At 36.3% G+C, this 9,066-nt stretch overlaps 1 pseudogene; it reads left to right on the plus strand.

The window, feature by feature from the left end:
• The first annotated feature begins 3,255 nt into the window (after positions 1–3,255).
• Positions 3,256–3,749, plus strand: LOC150021582 (large ribosomal subunit protein eL29 pseudogene; annotated as a pseudogene).
• Positions 3,750–9,066: the final 5,317 nt, after the last annotated feature.

Genomic DNA, 9,066 nt, shown 5'->3' on the forward strand with positions numbered 1-9,066 from the left:
GAGGAAAAAAGAATTGGAAAAAAAATGAGGAGAGGCTTGGGAACCTCTGGGACAACTTTAAATATGTCAATATCTGAACCGCAGGGGTGCTAGAGGAGAAAAGAAAGAGCAAGAAATTGAAAGCTTATGTGAAAAAATAATAAAGGAAAACTCCCCAAATTTGGCAAAGGAAATACACATACAAGTCCAGGAAGCACAGAGAGTCCTAAACAAATTAGACCCAGAGAGGACCACACCAAGACACATCATAATTAAAATGCCAAAGGTGAAAGATAAAGAGAGAATCTTAAAAGCAGCAAGAGAAAAGCAGAGAGTTACCTACAAAGGGGTGTCTATAAGCCTCTCAGCTGATTTCTCAAAAGAAACTTTGCAGGCAAGAAGTATTCAAGGTGATGAAAAGCAAGGACCTACAACCAAGATTGCTCTATCCAGCAAAGCTATCATTTAGAATGGAAGGGCAGATAAAGAGCTTCCCAGACAAGGTAAAGCTAAAGGAGCTCATCATCATGAAGCTATTGTTATATGAAATGTCAAGGGGACTTACTTAAGAAAAAGAACATCAAAATTATGAATATTAAAATGACAACAAACTCACAGCTATCAACAACTGAATCTAAAAAATAAAAATAAAATCCAATTAAGAAAACCAAAATAGGAACAGAATCCTAGTATGGGGATCATTTGGAGGGTTATCATCTGGGAGGGGAAAGGGGGAGAAATGGGGAAATGGTTCAGGGACTAAGAAGCATAATTGTTTGGTACAAAACAGACAGGGGGAGGTTGAGAATAATATAGGAAAGGGTGAAGCCAAAGAACTTATATGCATGACCCACGGACATGAACTAAGTACAGTGGGATTGCTGGAGAGAAGAAGAGTACTGGGCAGAGGGGAGCAAAGGGAAAAAATTTGGGACTACTGTAACAACATAACCAATAAAATAATATACTTTTAAAAAAGAAAGAAAATCCCAAAGAATGTACAAATAAATCCCTAGAAATACTACATGGATTTAGCAAGGGCACAGAATATAAGGTTAATACACAAAAATTCAAAATAAAAAAGGACTCATAGACATAGATAACAGTGTGGTAATTGCTGTGGGGAGGGTGGTATAAGGGGACTAAATGACAATGGAATAACTACAATAAAACTTAAATCAAAAATTTCATATATTTTTATATACTAGCAATGAACATTTGAAGTTAAAAATTTTAAATGTCACTTAAAATATCACCAAAAATAACATGTTTAAGTTTTGTTCTATCAAATCAATGTTTAGGTTGTGTATAATGAAAAGTTCAAAATACTGGAGGGACAAAAAGGAGACTTAAATAAATAGAGAGCTATATTGTGTTCTTATATTGAGAAACTCAATATTATCAAGATGTCAGTGATTTTCAATTTGATAAAATAGTTATCATCTGAGAAGATATCAACTAGTTGATTCTAAAATGTATACAGAAATGCAAAAGGAATATTTAAGATATTTTTGCAAAGGATGACCAAGTTAAATGTGTCATGCCATCTGATATCAAAACATATCATAAATCAACAGTAATCAAGGAAAAGTGGTTTGGATAAAAAATTACACAAAAATCAATGGAACTGAATACAGAGCCCAGAAATATATTTTCATAACTTTGGTCAACTGAATTTTGACACAGGTGCAAAAGTAATTAACTGAAGACTAATCTTTTCAACCAATGGGAATGGAACAATTGCACATCCCTATGTACAAAAAAAGGGGGGTATGGAGAGAGAGAGAGAAAGAAAAAGAAAAGATAACCCTCAGACATATCTCAAATATTTTGCACAAAATAACTCAGTATTTTGACTTACATTATATTCTTAAATGTAAAAAGTTAAACTGTAAAACTTCCAGGAGAAAACATAGAAAAAAATCTTTGTGAATTCAAATTTGGCAAATAATTTTTAGATATGACACCAGAAACACAATTCAAAAAAACCCCTGATAAGTTGTATTTGATCAAAATTATAATTGTTTGCTCCATGAAAAACAGTTAAGATAATGAAAAAGCAAGCCATAGACTGGTAGAAAATGTTTAAAATTTTTAAATTTGATAAAGAACTTATATTAATAATATATAAAGAACTCTCAAAACTTAATAATAAACAAACAAACATCCCAATAAAAATGGGCAAAAGCTCTAAAAAGGCATTTAACCATATAAGATACTGATAGTAAATAAGCATATGAAAAGATGCTCAACATCATAAATCACTATGGAAGTGCAAATTGAAACCCCAATGAGATATGATTACACACCTATTCGGCAGCCGTCCGTCTCGAGAGACGATGGTGTAGCTTCTTAAGAGTCTATCTGCACCGCCGAGAATGGCTGTGCAGTCCGACTCGGGAGTGACACGGTATCTGTCTCCTCCCGTGTTGAATCGACATCTTGCGATGACGCTGGAGTGTCCTCTCCAGTGAAGCTGAAGCTACAGAGCCTGGGCAGGGTGATATGGAGGGTCTGCTGTTGCCCATGCAGCAGATCCCCCCTCTCTTCGTAGCTGAAGGATCCAAGGGAAAGACGGAGTCGATACAGCTTGGCTTCAGGTGCGCCGCAGGAGTTGCCGGTGTTGACTACAACGTCAAACCGCCTTAGGGACTCCGGCTCCGGATTTTCTGTCGGGGTTTACTCCCTTAGCCTTTCCCCTGAAGAGGTATGCCGCAAGGCAGCGGAGGTTTTTTGGAGTCAGAGTTTTCCTTCTCTGATGTGCCCTGACTGGAAGATCGAACCAGCGACACTTAGCTCGCAGGCCGACGCTCAATCCACTGAGCCAAACCAGCCAGGGACTACACACCTATTACAATGACCATATTTAAAGACAAGACAAAATCAGTGCCACTGAGGATGCAGAAAAAAACAAAATCATCATTCATTGTTTTTACAAATGCAAAATGGTATAGCCACTTTAAAAATAGTTTGGTTTATTTATTTATTTATTTATTTATTTATTTATTTATTTAACCAGTTATACATTTGCCATACAACTAGCAATTCTGCCTCTAGGAATTTACTCAAACGAAATAAAAGCAAGTTACTAGTTGGTCTGATATCTTTTTTTTTACTGTACTTTTATGAAGCAATATGTAACCAAATATTCATATATTATACTGACTCTAAACCCATAAGAAAAACTATGTAACCTTCATAACTCTGTATTTTAAAAATATACCAGGGGCTCTTCCGGTACCAGGCGCTTTGGGAGTCGCCGGCTTGGGTGCAGAGATGGCCAAGTCCAAGAACCACACCATGCCCAGCCAGTGCCAAAAATGGCACAGAAACAGCATCAAGAAGCCCCGATCACAAAGATATGAATCTCTTAAGGGGATAGACCCCAAGTTCCTCAGGAACATGAGCTTCGCCAAGAAGCACAACAAGAAGGGCCTGAAGAAGATGCAGGCCAACAACGCTAAAGCCATGATGAGGCTATCAAGGCCCTGGTGAAGCCCAAGAAGGTCAAGCCTAAGATCCCAAAGGGTGGCAGCCCCAAGCTCAGCCAACTTGCTTACATTGCTCACCACAAGCTTGGGAAACATGCTCATGCCTGCATTGCCAAGTGTCTCCAGCTCTGCTGGCCAAAAGCCATGTCTCACACCAAGCCCCAGGCTCAAACCAAGCCCCAGGCTCAAACCAAGCCCCAGGTTGTAGGTACGGTTGCAGCCCCAGCTCAGTCTCAGGCTCCCAAAGGTGCCCTGGCCCCTGCAAAGGCTCCACAGTAGAGGCCTCTGTCTGACAATGTGAGGACAGAAGGACTGGTGTGTCCCTTAGGCTGGTGTCCTCCTGTGGTGCTTGTGCAAATAACCTGAGGCAGAAAAAAAAAGAATATACCAGGGGAGATTTCGCAATTAAATGTTTAAGTTTGACATGTGGATAAAAGAAAGATTCCAATTGCATACTATGTATAAAGTTATTTTACATAGCCATGTGTATCATATTAAAAAGGAAAATTTTGGGTTAAAAAATTATGTTCACATAAAACCCTGCACATGAACATTTATAGCAACTTTATTCATAATCAGAAAAAACATGTAAACAACCCTGATGTCCTTCAACAAGTGAATAAATATGGATATTTTATTATCTTATTTATATAAAAATTTGGAAAATGTAAAAGCTATCAAGACTTAGATAAGTGTTGTTATGGATTGTGAGAAGGAGTTGCCTAAAAAGGGGCAGCCAAAGGAAACTTTTGGGGTCACAGAGCTGCTCTCTTTTGTATTCTCTGCATTTTTCAAAAATCATAAAACTATATACCATAAAGAGCAAATTTAACTGCATGAAAATTTTTAAATATTTACAAGGCTGTAAGAAGAACTACAGATGGAATGCAGACTGTGACAGATGCAGCTAACTGTAATTCAATTAGATGACATAACCACACTGAAGTGAGCTGACCTAAATGATGTCAAAATCACTGTTTTGACTGGATATTATAATGCTAAAGACAAGAAAGCACAGTATACAAATAGTGTGGTAACTTGTTTTTCACAGTAGTATGAGGTAGTAATTCTGAAATGACTTTATTTGTATACTAGGTTAAATAATAGGTAAATATATTGTAGATATTGCCAGCCACGTTTCTCACCATTGCAGGAAGTTACAAATAAGTAAAGGTGAATGCTACATTGAAGCCTGGGTTACTGTATTAGAATCAGAGGTACCAGCGTTAACTCATGGAGTTGTTTTTTATTGTTGTTTTGTTTCTTTATTTGATGGGGTGGTTTTTTAATATGTAGTCAGATAGATTGACACATGAATAAATATACATGTGCATCTGTGCATTTCTTAGCTCTGACTGCGCAAAGCAATAATACCTCAATAGAAATATACACATGTATCATCTAGATCTTGGCTTATATATATAGTTTTCCAATAAAAGGAATCAGGCTTCTTAGTTAAGTGATTGATTCTAGAGCAAGGAAATCCACGATAAGCCTGAAGCACCTAGTAGTCTAGAAAGTAACCACGTGCTCAAAAAAGAAGGGAGGGGATGAGAATATATGCAAAGGACACAGGAGCCAACATGTAAGAGGGCAGAGCCCAAAAGAAAATAATTGAGGGGAAAAAAAAAGAAGAAGAAAATATTGGATTATAATAAAATAATAAATATCCATGAGTCTTCATTGACATAAATAAATGATTGATATAATAAATTAAAGGAAGAGCAGGAGAAGCTCTTCCTTATAGAAGCATTCCAATTATAAATATAGAAAGAATTGGGAAATGGAACATTACCATTAGAACAATAAGACCTACTGATGTGAATTTAAGAAGAAAGATATTTGCCTAGGTTCAAAGCATTTTCTCAAAATATTTACAATTAATAAGGAAAAATTAATACCTTCACAACAGAGAAACCTGAAAGACAACATAACCAAGTTATCAAGGTAAACATAACCAGTGATAAATCCTATCAACATTATGGAACCCCTGTTTAATTGCTTTAAGAAAGTTATATTACCTCTGTAAATGCAAACCTAAAAATGCATAACCTAGACCTAATTATGAAAAATATCAGACAAATCCAAATGAGAAACATTGTACAAAATACCTGAGCACTACTACTCTGAAGTTCATGAAAGTCAAGGGAAGATTGAGGAACTGTCAGGTACTGAAGGAAACTAAAGAGATATGACCACTAAGTGCATTAGGGATCCTAGATTGATTCCTGAGACATAAAATAAGTACATTAGTTGAAAAATTGGTGAAAATCAAATAAAATATAAAATTTAGAAAATATTTTTATAGTTGTTTTATGTTTATACAAGATAGTAAGTAACCTTTGGGAAGTTCAATGAAGAGTGAATATAAACTCTGTACTCTTTTTGAAAATCTAAATTAATTTAAAATAAAGGTTTTTTTTTTTTAGGTAGACGAAATAGAATTCCAGGTAAAGTAAGCAGAAAAAGCTATGATAAGCAAAAATCTAAAACACACTATCAACCTTCCAAAATAGCCAAGAGTTCCTGAATTCTGAATCCTGAGGTATGTGAATTGCATTTCATTATTTCAATAACTATTGGATTTTCCATAACTATCTTGGATTTTCCCTGCCCCAGTGGTGGAATCAACCACCTTTTCAAGGAGCCAGGAGTAGATTTTTCCCAAGGCAAGAGTCTGAAGAGAAACTGGAAGTTTTTCTATTGGTGGTCACCTGTGGTAGCACAGGAATAGGACTGCATATATTTTGTTTCCTTAAAAAAAAAAAAAAGGATTGGAAAAATAAATGTGAAAAAAGACATATAATTAAACAAAAGAAGAAAGGCAATTACAATGATTACATCCCATACACATAGACAGAAAAGAAGAAATAAGTCACATCCATACAATACCTATATAGGTTTAATAGTCACCATCTCCTATCCCAAAACTTCAGTGAACCTATGTTGCATTCCAACTGAAGACCAGGTTCTTAAGCTGGACATTTAATATACTTTACAGTCTTGTTCCAGAGCTTTTGGTATTATTACCCAGGGCTTTCCAGCACATACACTACACTCCAGGCACCCTGGACCTTGCCCATTAACTCTTGCCTTTGTGCCCTTACTTGTACTGTTCCCTCTACATGGGAACTTCTCTGCTGATCAATAAACCACTTGTTCTTCATGTCCACATAAGAGCTCTTTTCCTCTCTGAATTAGTTTTCTCTAAATTAATACCATCTCTCCCTCCTTTCAACTCTCTAAGCAGTTTATTTCAGTCTTTTTCATATTCTACTTTTGTTATTGCTCTCTGTATTTTGTCTAGCCCCACCCAATATATATTTCTTTAGAGAAAGGAAGAGACTTTTTACCTCCTCATCTTTACATCCCTAGATATATCAATATCATTTTTACCATGTAAGATGTTCCTTCAGTAAGTAATTACAGAATAACTTAAAGCAATATCCAGACTGAAGCTTGAAAACTGTTATAAAAAAATGAACATGTGTACCTCACACTCCAAAAGAATCTCAGATTTTCTTGATCATAAACTTGTACAAGGAAAGATCACATTATCATTTCAGTGAGACTGGTTCTCTCCCCAGAAAATTCTGGTAGGAGTTATTAATTCTGTTATTAGGGGACTTGCTAGCCAAATTTTGGAATAGAAGGGCCCAGTGGAGGGCAATGTGCTGATGACTTCCAATAGCCACAGCAGGAGTTATTTTTCATTTGTCTCTGGGGAAAGAAGTACTGTGGAGTGGAGGGGAAAAAAATGCCTTTAATGTAGGGTCCAAGCTGTGAGGATTTGTCCCACCCTACACCCAAGCCAAGGGAGGTAGGTGAACTTTCTTTGATGCAGTAGGGAAGATGGGGCCTATCTGACAGGAAGATGCTTCCAAGAGAAGACAAGGTACTAGCTGAGGGGGTTTAGCTGAGTCCTGTTCTATCTGGTTTTTGTGCCCACAGAATTGTGATGGGTAGGTGGATACAGAGTAGATAATGGGCCCACAATGCTATGAGACAGTGGTACTGGGCAGACCCAGTATGATTCTTATGGAAATTAAAAATAAGATCCATAAAAGAACCCACAGTTCTGCTCTCTTTCCAAGAACCACTCTCCTCTCTTTTCCTCTGTGACCTCACTCACCCCAGGGTCATTTCACTGGAAGCCAAATCCAGGGCTCAGTCCCTCATGAGGATAAGAAGCAGTCTTCTGTTCCCCTTCTTTCTTCTGCAGCAGAGACCATATTACTAATAGTCATTTTTAAACCTTTTTTATCTGTATTATTACAAATGTACAGAAAAGTGCATAGAGTGTAATGTAAAGAACTATAAAATAAACACCTGTTTCACTTTTGCCCAAGTCAAGAAATTAAATATTAACAGGACTCCAAAGCCCTCTGCATGTTCCCTCTCAAACAAAATCCCTTCCATTCTCCCTAGCAGTAGCAATATTTTGAATTTTATAAAATTTAATTTCTGCGTATAAAGTTTTACTACCTAATTGTATAACTACTAAACAACATGGTTAAATTTTACCTGTTTTGTAAAGTTTATATAAATAGAATAGTAAAATATTTACTATACTCTGTCTGGCTTCTTTAATTTAATAGTATGCATTATGATTCACTCTTGTATGTATTGATAATTCATCATGTTTATTGCCATATTCTATTGCATTATATATCTATATTACAGTTTATTCATTCTATTCTTAATGGCCATTTGAACATTCTATTTGCTAGTTTTATAAAGAAGAGCGCCTGAGGTTGCATATTCATTGCCAACTACCCAAGAACACTGTTACATGCTTCTGAATCCAGACCTTAAGGCTTAAGTATCAGAGATCTTTGTGGAGATGTGTGTGCTAACCAAAAGAACTTTGGTTGTACATGTGTGAGAAAGGGTACACATGTTAGAAAGAACACATACTCTTAGGAGTTTCATCAGCCCTATATGTTGTTATACTTATGAAATAGGTGTTCCTGGCCTGTATGCATAAATAAAAACTAAAATACAGGTTACGCCTAAACACCAGACAGGCATGGATTCTACTTCAGAACCATTGCTAATTTATAACACATTTTATATTAATTATTGATATTTTAAGCTTCACTTGTGTTTCCAAAATCTGTTTTAGCAAATTTCTTCTCTCACGAGTTACTTTTTAATGAAAGGTTTGATATAGGAGAGCCTAATGGCAAGTTAGATATATGAAGACTTTTTGAAAAATTTGATACCCTCTCTCTTCTAAGGCCATATTAAACTTAGTAAGTGTACAAGCAGTGTCTCTTGTGAAGGAATGAAAAAGCCAGGGAGTTAGGCTTTGTAAAGGGTCTCACACCTTTGAGGTTAATGCTGTGATTAGTCATTAGAAGGTAATAGAATGGAATGGCCTGTTAGTCCCTTCACCTATACCTAAGGGCTTCACTTATCAGCAAGTTCTTCCATTCAAATTACTTCCCAACAACAGCCAATGTTTATGCTTTGGACCCATGTATTAGTTACAGAACTTTTGTGCTCCAAGTGAGGAACTACCTCAAAATATTTGAGGCAAACAATGAAACTTAATCATACATACTACAAGGAAATTCAGGGGTGTCCCCAATTG

The sequence above is a fragment of the Furipterus horrens genome, unplaced genomic scaffold (assembly GCF_987537825.1).
Source record: "Furipterus horrens unplaced genomic scaffold, mFurHor1.1.pri manual_scaffold_1, whole genome shotgun sequence".
Classification (NCBI taxonomy): Eukaryota; Metazoa; Chordata; class Mammalia; order Chiroptera; family Furipteridae; genus Furipterus; species Furipterus horrens.